At 43.1% G+C, this 19,357-nt stretch overlaps 1 long non-coding RNA gene across 1 annotated transcript in view; it reads right to left on the reverse strand.

Moving 5' to 3' along the window:
- Window positions 1-1,923: 1,923 nt before the first annotated feature.
- LOC141060573 (uncharacterized) overlaps window positions 1,924-19,357 on the reverse strand; it is a 38,222-nt gene continuing 20,788 nt past the window's right edge. The window contains exons 2-3 of the long non-coding RNA XR_012222722.1: window positions 3,617-3,796; window positions 1,924-3,370 (exon numbers count right to left, since the gene is read on the reverse strand). This is a non-coding gene — a long non-coding RNA (uncharacterized lncRNA). The remainder of the gene's footprint in view (window positions 3,371-3,616; window positions 3,797-19,357) is intronic.

Raw genomic sequence — 19,357 nt, forward strand, 5'->3', positions numbered from 1 at the left:
ACTACTCTGCTCGTACAGCACCATCATGTTTTGGTGAAACATCAGGGCCGATTGTTTACCGAAGGGAATCTACAAATTGCTGGACTATGGATAGTCGGAGCAAAGAGATGTGCGAATAAACTCTTCAACTGTGTGACTTGTCGCAAACTTCGTGGCACGACGCAAAACCCAAAGATGGCCAATCTCCCATCAGACAGACTTAGTATGGATCCTCCCTTTATCAACATCGGAGTGGATGTATTCAGGCCGTGGTCTGTGGTTGCACGGCACACTAGAAGAGCCCAAGCCAACTCAAAACGCTGGGCAGTTATGTTCACTTGTCTGTCTATCAGAGAGGTCCACATCGAAGTAATTGAATCCATGGACACTTCAAGTTTCATAAATGCACTCTGACATTTCATTGCCATTAGAGGCACCGTGAAGCCCATTCACTTTGATAAAGGCACAAATTTAATAGGAGCAGTGAAAGAACTTCAAATTTCTTCCAACCTAGACATTACGAGTGTGGAAAGATACTTGAGTGAGAAGGGATGCACCTGGACCTTCAATTTACCACACTCTTCTCACATGGGAGGCGCTTGGGAGAGGATGATTGGAATAGCACGTAGAATCTTAGACTCTATCTTCTTGCAAGTAGGTAGCACAAGACTCACACACGAAGGTTTGACTATGTTCTTGGCAGAAGTTTCGGCCATCATAAATGCCAGACAATTGACTGCACTTTCCATTGACGCTGGAGATACAACCATTCTCACTCCCCCATGTACTCACTCAGAAGACCAACACTACCAGTGCTCCATTGGGAGAATTCAGCAACAAGGACCTCTACAGACATCAATGGAGACAAGTTCAAACTCTCTCCAATACTTTCTGGGACAGATATTGCTTTCTCTATCTCTCCATCTTACAACCTAGGAAGAAGTGGCAGATCAACAAGCCGAACATCAATCCCAGTGATATTGTGCTCATTAAAGACAGTCACACCAATATGAGTGGCCACTAGGCCTCATCACCAAGGTATTCCCAAGCAAGGACGAGAAGGTGCGCAAGGTCGAGGTCAAAGTGTGGAAGGCTGGGGAGAGTAAACTATTCCTCAGACCTGTTGCGGAACTAGTTTTATTGTTTTTGCCAAAAGAGCCTGTAAGTAGCATCAGTTGATGCCAAGCAGGGAGCGTTCAGCCCTCTGGATATAGGGCAATATGTTTTGTATTTATATGCTGGTTTACTTGTTGTAGCACCATCTAGTGGTGGCTGAATTTATAGCCTGTGTCTTTAACATCAGACAGAGTGTTGGATTGTGGGATTGAAGCAAGGTTTACTGGGAAGAAGAGTCCATTTTCTTCTGTGTACTTCATAGGACACACGTGTTTATTTGTCCTTCTGTAACTCCCAACTTGAGCTTGCTATCCTGGTAAAGCATATCTGGTAAGATTAATATCTCTTTTCTTGAAATGCAGTATTGTACAGAGATGTGATTAACTGTATAGCAGCCAGTGCATAGGAGATGTGATTAGAAATCTGTGTATTTCCATGTAAAGTTTGCATCACACTGTATACTTTCCTATTAATTGTAAGTGTTAGGTAAGTATTGGGCAAATAATCACACAGCTATGTCATTTGTATTCTTATAGTTTTACCGCATGTTCTATACCTGTTCATCAATATACAAGTTAGACTACAGAGAACAGTCTGCTTATTTGGAAGACAGAAAGTGGTTTATGCTGTATGCTGGATTGCACACCGTGTCAACGTGTATGAAGGCAGAACAGATGCATTGTTATTGCTTTTGTTGCACATGGATACACTGGTCAACGACTTTACAGTACAAAAGACCTCTTCAAGAGTATTACGTACAGTGGGGAAAATAAAATTCATAAACCACAAGAAAAAAAAAAAAAAAAAAAAAAAAAAAAAAAAAAAGTATAAATTGCCAAAAATTACGAATTTTATTAAATGCAATAGCATACCATACAGTATTTAATGAAACAAGAAATGACAAGGACACTGCTATCCAAAACAGGGAGCCTATATTGCACAATTGCCCAAATTAGCATACATTCATAAAGTACTATAAGAAATACTAAATAGTATATCATAGAGAGACAACATATATATGCTATACTGAAAAGTCAATGAACACATTGGGATTAAATCCATATAAATTTATCAGGACTATAGGAGCTTTCCATAATGGAAACAGGCATGGCCTATCTATTATTTTATATAGAGCTTGAGTGCCCAAATTCTATCGCTACACTATTAGTAAATACCTCATAATCCCAAAAAGTGGTGTGTGACTAAAAAGACATTCCCCAAGAGGGCACTTAGAAGATTAAAGTATATGGCGCTGGCTTCCCAGTCGCCCCAACGGGCGTTTCGCTTCTTCGTCAGGAGGCGTGTCTAAGGGCTTGGTAAATAAGCATTATATACAGTGGACAGCCAATCACAAATGAGAAAGCCGCACACGTCACTAAATTGCCATGTGGCGCATCCTAAATACGTGCCGCCGCTTCCTGCTTTTACGGCGCATGTGCCGCTGACGTCACACTCCAAAGAAAATGACTACGGGCTTGCAGACCTGGAGTAGAAGCGGCGACGCGTCGCTATAGCGACTATGCAAGCGCACTCCTCTCCTACTGTCTACTCGCCAGAAAGTCGGAGCTGACAAAGCTAGACATGCGCACTAGGAGCAGCGGTTAAATCAAATTAAACTATATCATGCAAGGAACTATATGAAGGATCATTTAATTCTAATATATATCCAAAGGACCATGTCTCAATAAACTATATGTAGAGCTCCATACTACTATTGTGACAATATGTGCATCTAAAAATAAACATAAAATTATGAATGAAACTTGGTGCAAAGTAATAAAAAATTACATACATGACCAATTACTTGTGAAAATGCAAAAATTGCTACGTAATATGTGATCATAATACATAGTAAGATTATAAATAGCACTAAGACAGTGTAATGGAAAATATTACATACATGACCAATTACTTGTAAAAATTTGCAAAAAATTGCTAAGGGATGTATTATCATAATACACATTCAAAATTAGTGAAAATATTATTCATTAATTGTGTTGTTCAACTTAAATATAAAATTCAAGACATAGACACACTAAAATATCCCTACCATATAGCTCAAAAGAGTATACACCCAGAGCAAAAAAATATACATCCAGCTCAATACAAAATAGAGGGATACATAATTACACAAAAAAACCCTACAAATAATTATACAAGATTCTTGTGTGGTCCAGGAGATCCCTTGTGATTAGATCCATGCTATATATATCTTGTTCCTAAAAAGGATGACGAGTGAAGAAAGCAGTCAATATCCGTCCATCAAATTGGAAACCTAAACAAATAGTAAAAAAATCAAAATTAAAATCTATTAAAAAATTAAAATAACCAGCCCTCAAAAAACCAGTAAGGATTATAATTATAAAAATGAACTGAACCCGAAACTCTCATTCAGCCCAAAAGGGGTGATCGAATGAAGTCTGTATATCCACCTACTTTCTACCTGGGATAAGCATTTAAACAAAATCACCCCCCCCAGGGCCAAGAGACACCTGATCAATAGCTCTGACAACCAGCTTACTTGAATCCAACTTATGATGATCCTTAAAATGCTTCGCAAGAGTCTTCAACGTATCCATAGGGTCAGAGTTCTTTGCCTTTTCAATATCACGTACATGTTCACGTACACAAATTTTTAATTCTCGAGTAGTCATTCCGACATAAATCAATCCACAAGGACATTGAGCGTGATAGTTGACCCCTGTGGATGAACAGGTAAGGCGATGCAGAATTTTAAAAGTACGGGACCCATCAAAATTAGGAAATTCTTTGCATTTTACCAAATTTCTGCAGGCTTTACAGAGCCCACAAGGAAAAAAGCCCTTAATAGGCTGACTGACCAAATTGTTTTTAACCCCTTCACCCCCAAGGGTGGTTTGCACATTCATGACCGGGCCAATTTTTACAATTCTGACCACTGTACCTTTATGAGGTCATAACTCTGGAACGCTTCCATGGATCCCGGTGATTCTGACATTGTTTTCTCGTGACATATTGTACTTCATGTTAGTGGTAAAATTTCATTCAAATAACTTGTGTTTGTGAAAAAAATGGAAATTTGGCAAAAATGTTGAAAATTTCGCAATTTTCCAACTTTGAATTTTTATGCCCTTAAATCACAGAGATACGGCACACAAAAAACTTGATAACTAACATTTCCCACATGTTTACTTTACATCAGCACAATTTTGGAACCAAAATTTTTTTTTGTTAGGAAGTTATAAGGGTTAAAAGTTGACCAGCGATTTCTCATTTTTACAACACCATTTTATTTTTAGGACCACATCACATTTGAAGCCACTTTGAGAGGTCTATATGATAGAAAATACCCAAAAGTGACACCATTCTAAAAACTGCACCCCTTAAGGTGCTCAAAACCACATTCAAGAAGTTTATTAACCCTTTAGGTGCGTCACAGGAATTTTTTTGATTTAAAAAAAAAATGAACATCTAACTTTTTTTCACAAAAAAAGTACTTCAGGTTCAATTTTTTTTATTTTACCAAGGGTAACAGGAGAAATTGGACTGCAAAAGTTATTGTGCAATTTGTCCTGAGTATGCTGATACCTGATTTGTGGGGGGAACGACTGTTTCGGCGCATGGCAGACCTCAGCAGGGAAGGAGCGCCGTTTGACTTTTTCAATGCAAAATCGGCTGGAATTCAGATCGGACGCCATGTCACGTTTGGAGAGTCCCTGATGTACCTAAACAGTGGAAACCCCCTACAAGTGACCCCATTTTGGAAACTAGACCCCCCAAGGAACTTATCTAGATATGTGGTGAGAACTTTGAACCCACAAGGGCTTCACAGAGGTTTATAACATAAAGCCGTACAATTAAAAAAATCATTTTTTCCACAAAAATGATCTTTTCACCCTCAATTCTTATTTTTCCAAGGGTAACAGCACCCTAAAAGTTATTGTGCAATTTGTCCTGAGTACGCTGATACCCCACATGTGGGGGTAAACCACTATTTGGGCGCATGGCAGAGCTCGGAAGGGAAGCAGCGCCATTTGACGTTTTTGGCTGGAATTGAGATCGGACACCATGTTGCGATTGGAAAACCCCTGATGTACCTAAACAGTGGAAACCCCCCACAAATGACACCATTTTGTAAACTAGACCCCCCAAGGAACTTATCTAGATGTGTGGTGAGCACTTTCAACCCCCCAGTGCTTCACAGAAGTTTATAACGCCCGGGCGTGAAAATAAAAAATTCGTATTTTTTCCACAAACATGATCAATTAGTCCCCAATTTTTTTATTTTCCCAAGGGTAACAGGAGAAATTGAACCCCAAAAGTTGTCCAATTTGTCCTGAGTACGCTGACACCCCATATGTGGGAGAAAACTACTGTATGGACACACGTCAGGGCTCGGAAGGGAAGTAGTGACGTTTTGGAATGCAGACTTTGATGGAATGGTCTGCGGGTGTCATGTTGCCTTTGGAGAGCCCCTAATGTACCTAAACAGTGGAAACACCCACAAATGACCCCATTTTGGAAACGAGAACCCCTAAGGAACTTATTTAGATGTGTGGTGAGCACTTTGAACCCCCAAGTGCTTCACAGAAGTTTATAACGCTCGGATGTGAAAATAAAAAAAATCATTTTTTTCCACAAAAATGATATTTTTGCCCCCAATTTTTTATTTTCCTAAGGGTAACATGAGAAATTGGACCCCAAAAATTGTTTTGCAATTTGTCCTGAGTAGGCCGATACCCTACATGTGGGGGTAAAACACTGTTTGGGCGCATGGCAGAGCTTGGAAGGGAAGGAGCACCAGATGACTTTTTCAACTCAGAATTGGCTGGAATTGAGATCAGACGCAATGTTGCATTTGGAGAGCCCCTGATGTGTCCAAACAGTGGAAACCCCCAATTCTAACTCCAACCCGAACCCCAACACACCCCTAACCCTAATCTCAGCCCTAACCCTAGCCCTAACCCAAGCCCTAACCCTAGCGGAAAAATGGAAATAAATACATTTTTTTAATTTTATTATTTTTCCCTAACTAAGGGGGTGATAACGGGGGGTTTGATTTACTATTTATGGCGGTTATTTTTGGCAGCTGTCGCACACTAAAAGACGCTTTTTATTGTAAAAATAGTTTTTGCATCACCACATATTGAGAGCTATAATTTTTCCGTATTTTGACCCACCGAGTCATGTGAGGTCTTATTTTTTGCGGGACGAGTTGACGTTTTTATTGGTACCATTTTCGGGCACGTGACATTTTTTGATCGCTTTTTATTCCTATTTTTGGGACGCAGAAAGAACAAAAACCAGCGTTTCATGAATTTCTTTTGGGGGAGTGCGTTTACACCGTTCCGCGTGCGGTAAAATTGATAAAGCGGTTTTATTCTTCGGGTCAGTACGGTTACAGCAATACCTCATTTAGGTCGTTTTTTTATGTTTTGTCGGTTTTATGCAATGTAAACTATTTTATATAAAAAATTATTATTTTTGCATCGCTTTATTCTGCGAGCTTTAGCTTTATTTTTTCGCTGATGATGCTGTGTGGTGGCTCGTTTTTTGCGGGACAAGATGACGTTTTCAGCGGTACCATGGATATTTATATGCGTCTTTTTGATCGCGCGTTATTACACTTTTTGTTTGGCGGTATGATAATAAATCATTTTTTGCTTCGTTTATTTTTATTTTTTAAGGGGTTCGCTAAAGGGGTTAACTAATGGGACAGTTTTATAGGGCGGGTCGTTACGGACGCAGCGATACCTAATATGTGTACTTTTGTTTTGGTTTTTTGTTATTTTCAAAAAATGAATTTATTGGGGAATTTTTTTTTTTTTTTTACTAATTTATTTGGCGATTTTTTTAAAATTATTTTTACACTTTTTTTTATTTTTTTTTTACTTTATTACATAGTCCCAGGTGGGACATCACTGTCCTGTGACAGATCGCTGATCTGTCACATCACAGATCACTGACAGATCAGCGATCTGTCACAGGCAGTGCCGAAGGCTTCATCATGCCTGCGCTTTGCAGGCACTGAGGAAGCCAGCTCCCTACAGGCCCCCGTCGCCATCTTGGATCCGGGGGCCTGTAGGGAAAGAGCCCCCCGCAGCAGCGCTGCACTTTGCGCTGCCGTGGGGGGGCTCATGGAAGCACGGAGGGAGCCCCCTCCCTGCCGATGCTTCCCTTTAACTCCTGGTACACCGTGATCATGTTTGATCGCGGTGTGCAAGGGGCTAACGTGTCGGGGGCGGTCCGTGACCGCCCCTGACACATCGTGCCGAGTGTCAACTGTGATAATCAGCTGACACCCGGCCGTGATCAGCGGCGCTCACCACGTGGGCGCCGCTGATCGCGGTAGACGTACTATCCCGTCCATGGGCATAGGGGCCCGGGTCCCATGGACGGGATAGTACGTCGGATGTCAGGAAGGGGTTAAAGCTCTCATAGTGACTTCTCACTAATAGATCTCGCAGGTTTTTTGATCTTTTAGCAGTGACTAAAGGGGATGATGGAATTATATTTTTAATAATGGGGTCCATTTTAAGGACATCCCAATGCTTCTGAAAGATCCCTTTCAGAGCCTCCCATTGATTATTAAATGGGGTAATCAATCTGATCGGTGCATTAGTGCTTTTATCCTTAGTAGAAGATTTATATAATTCATTCCTAGTAACCCCACAAGCTCTCTGATATCCCCGCCGAATGGCTCTATGGCTATATCCACGTTCACGGAACCTGGAATATAAATCTTTTGCCTGATAGTCAAATGTCTCTTTAGTCGAACAAATTCTTTTATTTCTAAGATGCTGACCAATTGGGATACTGCTGATGGTTGAACGCCGATGATAAGAGTCCGCATGTAAAACGGAGATTAGACCTACCGGTAATGTTATTTTCAGGAGTCCATCCTGACAGCACCATGGGGGGGGGGGGGGTGACCTTTCATCCTTACAGGGACAGGAAATACATGAGAGGTTTTAAAGGTCCCCTCCCACACCGCACTCCAGTGATTTTCCAAATACCACACCAGTATGGATGCAATTAAAATTTGAGATTTAGTACACCAATACAAAACATAGGGAGGGAACTACCAGTGCTGTCAGGATGGACTCCTGGAAATAACATTACCGGTAGGTCTAATCTCCGTTTTCCAGGACGTCCTATCCTGACAGCACTATGGGGAATACCAAAGTAGGAATTCGCTTAGGGTGGGACTACTGCTTGTAGCACTCTACGACCGAAGGTCGACTAGCTAGCTGTCAAAGTGTCCAACTTATAGTGTCTACAGAGCGTGTTTGGAGTAGACCAGGTGGCAGCCCCGCATATTTGATCTACTGAGGCTCCCGCCCTCTCTGACCATGATGTCACTATTGCCCTGTTGGAATGGGCTCTAAGTCCTACAGGTATAGGCAAACCTTTGGCCTCGTACGCAGAGGTGATAACCGCCTTGATCCACCTTGCCAGGGTATGTGTAGCTGCACTTTTGCCCCTATTTTTACCGCCATACTGGATAAATCGTTTTGTGTCCTGTCGCCAATCCCAGGTGACTTCTAAGTAGCGGATGACGCGCGTCTAACATCCAGAGAATGGAACAGTTTTTCTTTATCATTCTTTGAGGCTGGACAAAATGAGGGTAGGATTATCTCCTGGTTTAGATTTTGCAGAGATGCTACTTTCGGGAGGAACCTCGGGTCTAGTCTGAGCACTATGTGATCCTCAAAGATCTGAATATAGGGATTCTGGACTGAGAGGGCCTGGATCTCGCCTAAGCGCTTGGCTGAGGTGATAGCTACTAAAAATACGGTCTTTTGTGTGAGCTTTGTAATGTCTATCTCTGACATTGGCTCATAAGGGGGTCTACACAGAGAGTTGAGAACTAGATTTAGGTCCCACGGGGGGGACAGTTCTTCTCAATGTGGGTCTTAACCTCTGGGTGGCTTTAGTAAATCGTGCTATCCATGGATGGGAGGATAGGGAGAAATTGAAGAAGGTACTTAAGGCCGCCATCTGGACCTTGAGAGTGCTCGGGGTCAGGCCCTTATCAAATCCTGCCTGTAGGAAATCCAGGATCTGAGGGATATTTGGCCGAGATAGGTCTAAAGGGGTACTACCACTTTCTGAGCAGAACCTCTTCCAGATTTTACAATATATTGCCCTCGTAACAGGTTTACGGCTGGCCTGTAATGTAGAGATCACTTGGTCCGAGAGGCCACTGGACTTCAGGATGTCCCTCTCAGGATCCATGCTGCTAGTTGTAGGTTTCCTGGGTTTGGGTGTAGAACTGGGCCCTGGGAAAGTAGGTCCGACGACACTGGTAGATGGAGTGGTCCCTTTTGAGCCATCTTCTTGAGGAGGGGAAACCAACTCCGCCGGGGCCAAAAGGGTATGATTAGCATTACTCGAGCTCCCTCCTCCTGGATCTTTCTGAGAACCCTTGGTATTATGGCGATAGGGGGGGGAACCCATATAGGAGTTCCCCTCTCCAGCTCTGGTTCAGGGCGTCAACCTCTTCTGGATGGTCTGCCGGATTGAGGGAGTAGAACCTCCTTAGCTTGCAGTTTTTCCTCATCGCGAAGAGGTCCAGTTGGGGTGTCCCCCAGCGATGGCACAAGTCCCTGACGATCTCCTCTTTCAGCTCTCACTCGGTGGCCCGGACTTCTTGCCTGCTCAAGTAGTCGGCTATATTGTTTTGGGAGCCTTCTAGGTGTACTACCGTCAGGGAGCGAGTGTTGTTTTCCGCCCAGGTGAGGATGCGAGCTGCTAGATCCTGAAGTCTCCCGTGCCTTGGACCCCCTTGGTGGCGTAGGAAGGCTACTGTGGTCACATTGTCCGACATGACCTTTATATGCTGATTCTGTAGGCATAACTTGTTTCTCTTCAGCGTTTCCCAAACCGCTCGTAGTTCTCGGTAGTTTGAAGACTGTATGCTGATGTTCTTGGGCCATGTTCCTTGTAGGTATCTTCCCTCTAGGTGGGCTCCCCATCCTTCTCTGCTGGCATCCGTGGTGATGGTCACACATGGAGACATGATCCAAGCAACCCCCTGGCTCATATTTCTGTGGCTGGTCCACCAACTCAGGGACGATCTTAAAGCTGGAGACGGTCGGAACTTCTTGTCCAGCGAGGACTGTCCCATCTTGTCAGGATCTCCCTCTGCAGGGTTCTTGTGTGGGCCTGGCTCCACATAACGCAGGGTATGCATGCGGTTAGTGTGCCCAGGATTTTCATTGCGGTCCTTATTGAAACCTGGTTCTGACGAACCTTGTCCATGATGGGTTTTTCTTCTCTTCCGGTAAGAATGAGATTCTTCTTTTGGAATCCAACATGACTCCCAGGAATTTCTTCTGAGAACTGGGCCGTAGGTCTGACTTCTCTCTGTTTAGAATCCAACCTAGGCTCTTGAGCCTGGAAATTACTGAAATTATTTGTTCCTTCAACTCTTCCGCTGTACGGGATATCACTAAAAAGTCGTCTAAGTAAGGCACAATAATTATGCCCTCCTGTCTTAAATTTGCCACGACTTCGGCGACCAGCTTCGTAAAAACTCGAGGTGCTGACGCCAAGCCGAACGGAAGGGCCTGAAATTGAAAGTGGTAGTATCTGCCCCCTTTCTTTAGAGCGAAGCGTAGGAACCTCTGAGATTGAAGATGGATGGGCACATGATAAAAAGTGCGTATTAAGTCTATAGTGCACATGGAAGCGTTCTGATCTATTAGCGGGATGGCGGTCTTTAGGGATTCCATCCGGAATCTCTTGTACCGAACCCAATGATTTAATGGTTTTAAATTTATGATGGTTTGGCTTTCTCCCGACGTTTTTTTTTTATCGTGAAGAGTGTTGAATAGTGGCCCTGACCTCTCTCCGCTTCTGGGACTGGAACCACTACCTCTGTCTTTAAACAGGTCTCCTATGTCGGTCCATATAGGATCTATCAGGGCTCTGGAACGGGGTTCTGTAACCACGAATCGTGTTGGGGGGGTTTGTAAATTCGAGGGAATAGCCCTGGGAAATTGTATTGAGGACCCATGGGTTTTGGGAGATGAGTCGCCAAGCCCCCGCAAAGTGTCTGAGACGCCCCCCTACCGGTATGGCGTCATTGTCTTCTGCTTCTGGAACTTTGTCCGGAGCGAGACGGGGGAGCCCTACTTCTTCCCCCCCTCGAATACTCCCAGCGAGGAGATTTCCCTTTCCCCCCCAATATTCCTGTCTCTGGTAAGGACGGAATCTTTGAAAGGAAAACTGCTTTTTTGGTTTTTCCTCTGGAAGCCCTTTTTTGTCGTCAGAGGCACTCTAGAATCTTATCTAAAGCAGGCCCAAATACTTTCCCCCCCCCCCCCCCCCCTAATTTATTTTTAGACTGGTAGACCCCGACCAGGTTTTCATCCATATGGCTCGATGGGCCGCATTGGATAAAGAGTTATTCCTGGCCACAAATCTTACAGATTCCGCCGAAGCATCTGCCAGAAACCCAGTCACGATTTTTAACAGGGGAATGCTCTCAAGCATATCACCCCTAGGGGTCTTTTCCTTCAATTGTTGTTCCAACTGGTCAATCCATAGATGCATGGATCTAGCGACTGAAGTGGCGGCTATGCTTGCTTTCATCACCGCCGCTGAGGCCTCCCAAGACCTCTATAAGAGCACGTCGGCCTTTTTTGTCCATGGGTTCTTTGAGACTGGAAGAGTCCTCAAAGGGAATCAAGGTTTTCCTCGACACCTTGGCCACCTGGGAATCGATCTTAGGCACCTCGTCCCAAGTGTTGATGTCTTCCGGGTTAAATGGAAGTCACAGTTTAAAGTCTCATGGCACATTCAGTCTTTTTTCGGCATCTTCCCATTCTTCCAGGATGATTGCCCGGATATGGTCATTGACTGGGAAGACCTGACGAACCCTGGCTCTTAATCCCCTAACATCGCATCCTGGATGGATTGCTCCTTCGGGGCTTCCTCGATCTGCATCGTACTCCTCACTGCACTAAGGAGCTCGTCCGTGTTCTCCGACGTGAAGAGGTACTTTTTCCCTGTCTCCGGGGGTTCCGAGGCGATCTCGCCCTCTTCCTCCGAGTCCGTACCTCCTCCTCTGAAGACTGGTCGGACTCCCATCTTGGTCTTTTGGATTGGGACCGGTCGGCAGACTGCGTGGGTAGCCATGACGAGACGGAGGCCTGCACCTCTTCTCTGACCACTGTGCGCATCTCCGTGAGTAACGTGGCCTGCTCGTCTCTGATGATCCGCAGGGTGCAGTCTTCACATAAGGGCTTCTTCCATGCACTCGGCAGCTTGCTGGCACAGATGGGGCATTTGGGTTTGCCTGATGCCCTAGATGTTGCTGCAGTCGGGGGTCGACATAGTCTTGTCCTAACAAAGAACAGGAGTCCGTTTTTACTAACAGCTCCTGTCTTCGGAATAACAGCCCGCCATGCCCCCTACTCACGGACGCTGGCTCTGGCTGATCGTTCCTGCGCCCGTGTTCCCCGTCCATGATGGCAGCGCTGAGAGGACCACAGGTCTGTATCGCTTCCCCCGCTTTCTTATCCTACCTTATCTTGCGCTGGAACGCTCTGTCGCTTCATCCTGACGTCGCAGGACCCTGTGACTGGAAGTCGTCATTCCTAGGCGCCCGGAAGTGACACGGCCACCGCTCTGGCCCTGTCTCGCGGGAGTCGCGCTGGGGGGAAGCGACAACGCCCCGGAGCGACGCTCCACGGGACCGCAGGCGGGAAACCCCCCTTAGGGGGTGCCGCGCGCACCGTCCGACCAGAGGAGTTGGCAGTTGGGACCCCGAACCTCCTGGCCCCGATAAGTTACTGCATGCCGCGGCTGCGGCACTCTCGTGCCTGTCCTTACAGGGACAGGAAAAACACTGGAGTGCGGTGTGGGAGGGGACCTTTTAACCTCTCGTGTATTTCCTGTCCCTATAAGGATGAAAGGTCACCCCCCCATGGTGCTGTCAGGATAGGACGTCCTGGAAAAGAGCATTAGTGGATGTGGGTTTACGGTACACATCTGTGGACAAATGGCCATCCTCCATGCATTGAATATCCACATCCAGAAAATTAACTCTGCGACCATAAGAATAAGTCAACCTGATATTCAAACGGTTATTATTGAACTCAACCATCAAAGCATCCAACTGCTCCACTGAGCCTTCCCAGATGAACCAGATGTCGTCAAAATAACGAATCTATTTGTGGATTTTATCCATCTGGCTCACCGGGTTGCCCTGGAATATGTTACGTTCCCAAGCCCCAAGGAACAAGTTGGCATACAAGGGGGCACAACATGCCCCCATGGCTGTTCCTTGGAGCTGAAGAAAAACCTGGTTATTAAGAGTGAAACAGTTGTGCTTCAGTATGAACTCCAAAAGAAGAATTATGGTCTCAGAGGTTTTTCCAAGGTTACTGGAATGTAGATACGACACCGCACGAAGACCATCCTCATGTCTAATCGAGGTATACAGACTCTCAACATCCGCGGTCACCAGCAGCAACTAAATTGCCATGTGGCACATCCTAAATACATGCCGCCGCTTCCTGCCTTTACGGCGCATGGGCTGATGGTGACCGCGGATGTTGAGAGTCTGTATACCTCGATTAGACATGAGGATGGTCTTCGTGCGGTCTCGTGGTATCTACATTCCAGTAACCTTGAAAAACCTCTGGTTGAGACCATAATTCTTCTTTTGGAGTTCATACTGAAGCACAACTGTTTCACTTTTAATAACCAGGCTTTTCTTCAGCTCCAAGGAACAGTCATAGGGGCATGTTGTGCCCCCTCGTATGCCAACTTGTTCCTTGGGGCTTGGGAACGTGACATTCCAGAGCAACCCGGTGAGCCAGATGGATAAAATCCACAAATGGATTCGTTATATTGACGACATCTGGTTCATCTGGGAAGGCTCAGTGGAGCAGTTGGATGCTTTGATGGTTGAGCTCAATAATAACCGTTTGAATATCATGTTGACTCATTCTTATGGTCGCAGAGTTAATTTTCTAGATGTGGATATTCAATGCATGGAGGATGGCCATTTGTCCACAGATGTGTACCGTAAACCCACATCCACTAATGCTCTTTTACATGCGGACTCTTCTCGTCGGCGTTCAACCATCAGCAGTATCCCAATTGGTCAGCATCTTAGAATTAAAAGAATTTGTTCAACTAAAGAGACATTTGACTATTAGGCAAAAGATTTATATTCCAGGTTCCACGAACGTGGATATAGCCATAGAGCCATTCGGCGGGGATATCAGAGAGCTTGTGGGGTTACTAGGAATGAATTATATAAATCTTCTACTAAGGATAAAAGCACTAATGCACCGGTCAGATTGATTACCCCATTTAATAATCAATGGGAGGCTCTGAAAGGGATCTTTCAGAAGCATTGGGATGTCCTTAAAATGGACCCCATTATTAAAATTATAATTCCATCATCCCCTTTAGTCACTGCTAAAAGATCAAAAAACCTGCGAGATCTATTAGTGAGAAGTCACTATGAGAGCTTTAAAAACAATTTGGTCAGTCAGCCTATTAAGGGCTTTTTTCCTTGTGGGCTCTGTAAAGCCTGCAGAAATTTGGTAAAATGCAAAGAATTTTCTAATTTCGATGGGTCCCGTACTTTTAAAATTCTGCATCGCCTTACCTGTTCATCCACAGGGATCATCTATCACGCTTAATGTCCTTGTGGATTGATTTATGTAGGAATGACTACTCGAGAATTAAAAATTCGTGTACGTGAACATGTACGTGATATTGAAAAGGCAAAGAACTCTGACCCTATGGATACGTTGAAGACTCTTGCGAAGCATTTTAAGGATCATTATAAGTTGGATTCAAGTAAGCTGGTTGTCAGAGCTATTGATCAGGTGTCTCTTGGCCCTAGGGGGGGGTGATTTTGTTTAAACGCTTATCCCAGGTAGAAAGTAGGTGGATATACAGACTTCATTCTATCACCCCTTTTGGGTTGAATGAGAGTTTCGGGTTCAGTTCATTTTTATAATTATAATCCTTACTGGTTTTTTGAGGGCTGGTTATTTTAATTTTTTTTATAGATTTTAATTTTGATTTTTTGACTATTTGTTTAGGTTTCCAATTTGATGGACGGATATTGACTGCTTTCTTCACTCGTCATTCTTTGTAGGAACAAGATATACAGTATATAGCATGGATCTAATCACAAGGGATCTCATGGCGCACACAAGAATCTTGTATAATTATTTGTAGGGTTTTTTTGTGTAATTATGTATCCCTCTATTTTGTATTGAGCTGGATGTATATTTTGTTGCTCTGGGTGTATATTCTTTTGAGCTATATGGTAGGGATATTTTAGTGTGTCTATGTCTTGAATTTTATATTTAAGTTGAACAACACAATTAATGAATAATATTTTCACTAATTTTGAATGTGTATTATGATAATACATCACTTAGCAATTTTTTGCAAATTTTTACAAGTAATTGGTCATGTATGTAATATTTTTCATTACACTGTCTTAGCGCTATTTATAATCTTACTATGTATTATGATCACATATTACGTAGCAATTTTTGCATTTTCACAAGTAATTGGTCATGTATGTAATTTTTTATTACTTTGCACCAAGTTTCATTCATAATTTTATGTTTATTTTTAGATGCACATATTGTCACAATAGTAGTATGGAGCTCTACATATAGTTTATTAAGACATGGTCCTTTGGATATATATTAGAATTAAATGATCCTTCATATAGTTCCTTGCATGATATAGTCAAATTTGATTTAACCGCTGCTCCTAGTGCGCATGTCTAGCTTTGTCAGCTCCGACTTTCTGGCGAGTAGACAGTAGGAGTGGAGTGCGTTTGCAAAGTCGCTATAGCGACGCGTCGCCGCTTCTACTCCAGGTCTGCGAGCCCGTAGTCATTTTTTTTGGAGTGTGACGTCAGCGGCACATGCGCCGTAAAAGCAGGAAGCGGCGGCACGTATTTAGGATGCGCCACATGGCAATTTAGTGACGTGTGCGGCTTTCTCATTTGTGATTGGCTGTCCACTGTATATAATGCTTATTTACCAAGCCCTTAGACACGCCTCCTGACTAAGAAGCGAAACGCGCGTTGGGGAAGCCAGCGCCATATACTTTAATCTTCTAAGTGCCCTCTTGGGGAATGTCTTTTTAGTCACACGCCACTTTTTGGGATTATGAGGTATTTACTAATAGTGTAGCGATAGAATTTGGGCACTCAAGCTCTATATAAAATAATAGATAGGCCATGCCTGTTTCCATTATGGAAAGCTCCTATAGTCCTGATAAATTTATATGGATTTAATCCCAATGTGTTCATTGACATTTCAGTATAGCATATATATGTTGTCTCTCTATGATATACTATTTAGTATTTCTTATAGTACTTTATGAATGTATGCCAATTTGGGCAATTGTGCAATATAGGCTCCCTGTTTTGGATAGCAGTGTCCTTGTCATTTCTTGTTTCATTAAATACTGTATGGTATGCTATTGCATTTAATAAAATTTGTAATTTTTGGCAATTTATACTTTTTTCTTGTGGTTTATGAATTGAATTTTGAGTTTTTGCCTTATTTTCTGGGTTGTGTTAGTTATTAGTGGGGAAAATAAGTAGATTTTGCACATTTTCCCCACCTACAACAAATGTAGAGGTCTCTATTTTTTTATTGTAGGTACACTTCAACTCAGAGACAGAATCTAAAAGTAAAAAACAGAAAATCCAAGTTACAGTCTCCTAATTTAAAAAGACCTTGGGCAAATGGGAAGAGTGTTCGTCCAAGAAAAACAAAAGTAAGAGGGGACAGTAATACCTGGTGTCAGAACTGTAGAACTAGACAAAAAAAAAAAAAAATTTACAAAACTGAACATAAGGTTCTTAGTTTAACATTCTGATCAGACTGTATGACGCTCACTAGTTTGTAGATTGAAGTCTGTAAATTTCCAGCATTTACTAATTTTGTGCAAGAAACAAGTAGATGTCACAATAAAATGGTAAGCGTCTTTTTAAATTTTACTTCCATTTTAAAATATATTTGAGGTGCTAATAGCTTACTGCAACTTATTGATATTGTGTGTTTTTTTTTTGTTTTTTTTTTTTTAAGAAAAATAACAGTTGTTTGGTAGAGGTTTCCTAAGGTAAAACTTTTCATCCTAAAGGTGCCCGAAACATAAAATCATGGCAAAACAATTTCTTGCTTGCCAAACATGCTAGAGATAAGCGAATCTCTTAAAATTCAAATTCACTAAGTTCACCAAAGTAAAAAAAAAAAAAAAAAAAATATATATCAATTTGCCCCAAATTTCAAGTACTCGAATTGTCCTGAAAAGACATATGTGAAACGCTGAGGTCACATAGAAGTGTATCCAGTTCCTTTCAAACTCTTTAAGACAAACACAGCCCCAATAATGCCAACGTGATCTCAATATTTATGGCTATGGGTAAATGGATGGTAACTAGTGATGAGCAAAGTGCTCCGATAACGTCTTATTCGAGCATGCTTTGGTGTTATCCTAGTATCTTGGGCGTGCTCGTATATTATGGTCAGGTCCCCACTGCTGCCTGATTTGCGGATGTTAGAAAGACACAACACACATGAGGATTGCCTATTTGTTAGGGAACACATGTGTTGAAGCTGTCAAACAGCCACAAATCATGCAACTCCGGGGACTTGAACATAATATATGAGCATGCCCGAGCTACTCGGACAGCTCCAGAGCATGCTCAGATAAGATGTTATCAAAGTACGGTTGCTCATCACTATTATGGCTCTCTCTCCCCATCTCTGTGGCTATGCTGTCAGCTCAGATGTCCTTTCACTGTCCAGATTCACCCCAAAATGGCTGCTTCCTTTCCTGCCTCTGTTATTATACAAGCTATAATAGTCTGACCTGATTACTTTGCTATATCATGTGATGTGATAGCTACAAAGCATTATGAGGACGCCTGCCCGGCCGCACCCAAAGTCATATGAGCCTTCTCTGGCTGATGCAACCTTCTGCAGAAGGTAAAATAGTGGCTTCCATTTTCTATGACTCAGTTGCAAGTTGTTCGAATTCGCCTGGTTTAGCAAATTCCTAAAATATGTTATGAAATCGAATTGCAGTAAATAGATTTGCACATTTCTACACACATACATGCAGAATATTTCATGAGTAACATTAAAGTGTTTTATTTGGTGGAGATCTGAATTGATGATACTCCTGTGATAAATTGTATGTGACCTGTAAATCAACTCTGCAGTTTTGAAACACATCTGCTTTCCATAATGTGGCTTTCCTAAATCTCCAAAATGCTCTAACTTCTGAAATTGAAATTACTCATGACATGATTACAGTCAGACAATGTCTGAAGAAAGTCCTGTGCTTCACAGAAAAGGAAATGGAAAATGCCAATATATCAAAATGAAGGTGACTTCAGATTTCTGGTCAATAATTCTATTAGTATCGCTCTCAGATAGAGGCACAACTAAACAAAAGTATCATCAATCTGATATTTGCCATCTGATTTTAGTTTCATATTTAAACCTATAGAAAAGAAAGACTGTTTTTATTTTTTTGTGTATTCTAACTATCCCTTTTATTTTACCCCCTGAGGACAACCATATATCGGGGACACATGCTGCTTTGCTACACTGTCTACTTCACTTCTTCTCAAACTGTGAGCCGACTTCACCAGTGAAATCCCCCCCAAGTAGTTGGTGAGGCGCGTCAGGGGAGACAGTTTACAAATAAATGGCTGTAGCAATCTAGCAACTTACAGTTATTAGTTAACAATAAGGCTATCACATTTTTCATGTAATATAGTATGGATGGGTCGCCCTCACACCCAGGGCTGTGGGGTACTCGGTACCGGGCCGGTGTCTCACAGGGAAGTGTCACAGTAGCGGTGACCTGGTCCGTGGCCCTGGGCGCCCATTGTAAATGTTCAGTGTGAATGTATAAGTCGTGACACCACCTGTGGTGTTCGGCAATGTAGATGTTAAGCCGACGCTGCAGACAGTTCCTCTGGGACAGATGGTGTGGTGCAGCAGTGATGGTATAGCCCTCCACAGGCAGGACTGTAGTCCCAGGGCAGAGTGGATATAGCGACACTTAGATGGTGTAGTGTCGGGCGCAAGGGATGTAGCAGTGCTGGGCAGGTTGACGCAGGAATAAGTGGAGGACACCAGGGCATGTAGTTCCAAAGCTTTACTCACAGTCTGTGGTGGCCCACGTCCTCCGGGTCAGGAGCCCAGCCAACCTCCAGGCAAGATGAAGCACACCTTTCCAACACTCCTCCAACTTATGTGCC

The sequence above is a fragment of the Dendrobates tinctorius genome, unplaced genomic scaffold, assembly GCF_039654945.1.
Source record: "Dendrobates tinctorius isolate UK_male_01 unplaced genomic scaffold, ASM3965494v1 ptg000241l, whole genome shotgun sequence".
NCBI classification, from domain to species: Eukaryota; Metazoa; Chordata; class Amphibia; order Anura; family Dendrobatidae; genus Dendrobates; species Dendrobates tinctorius.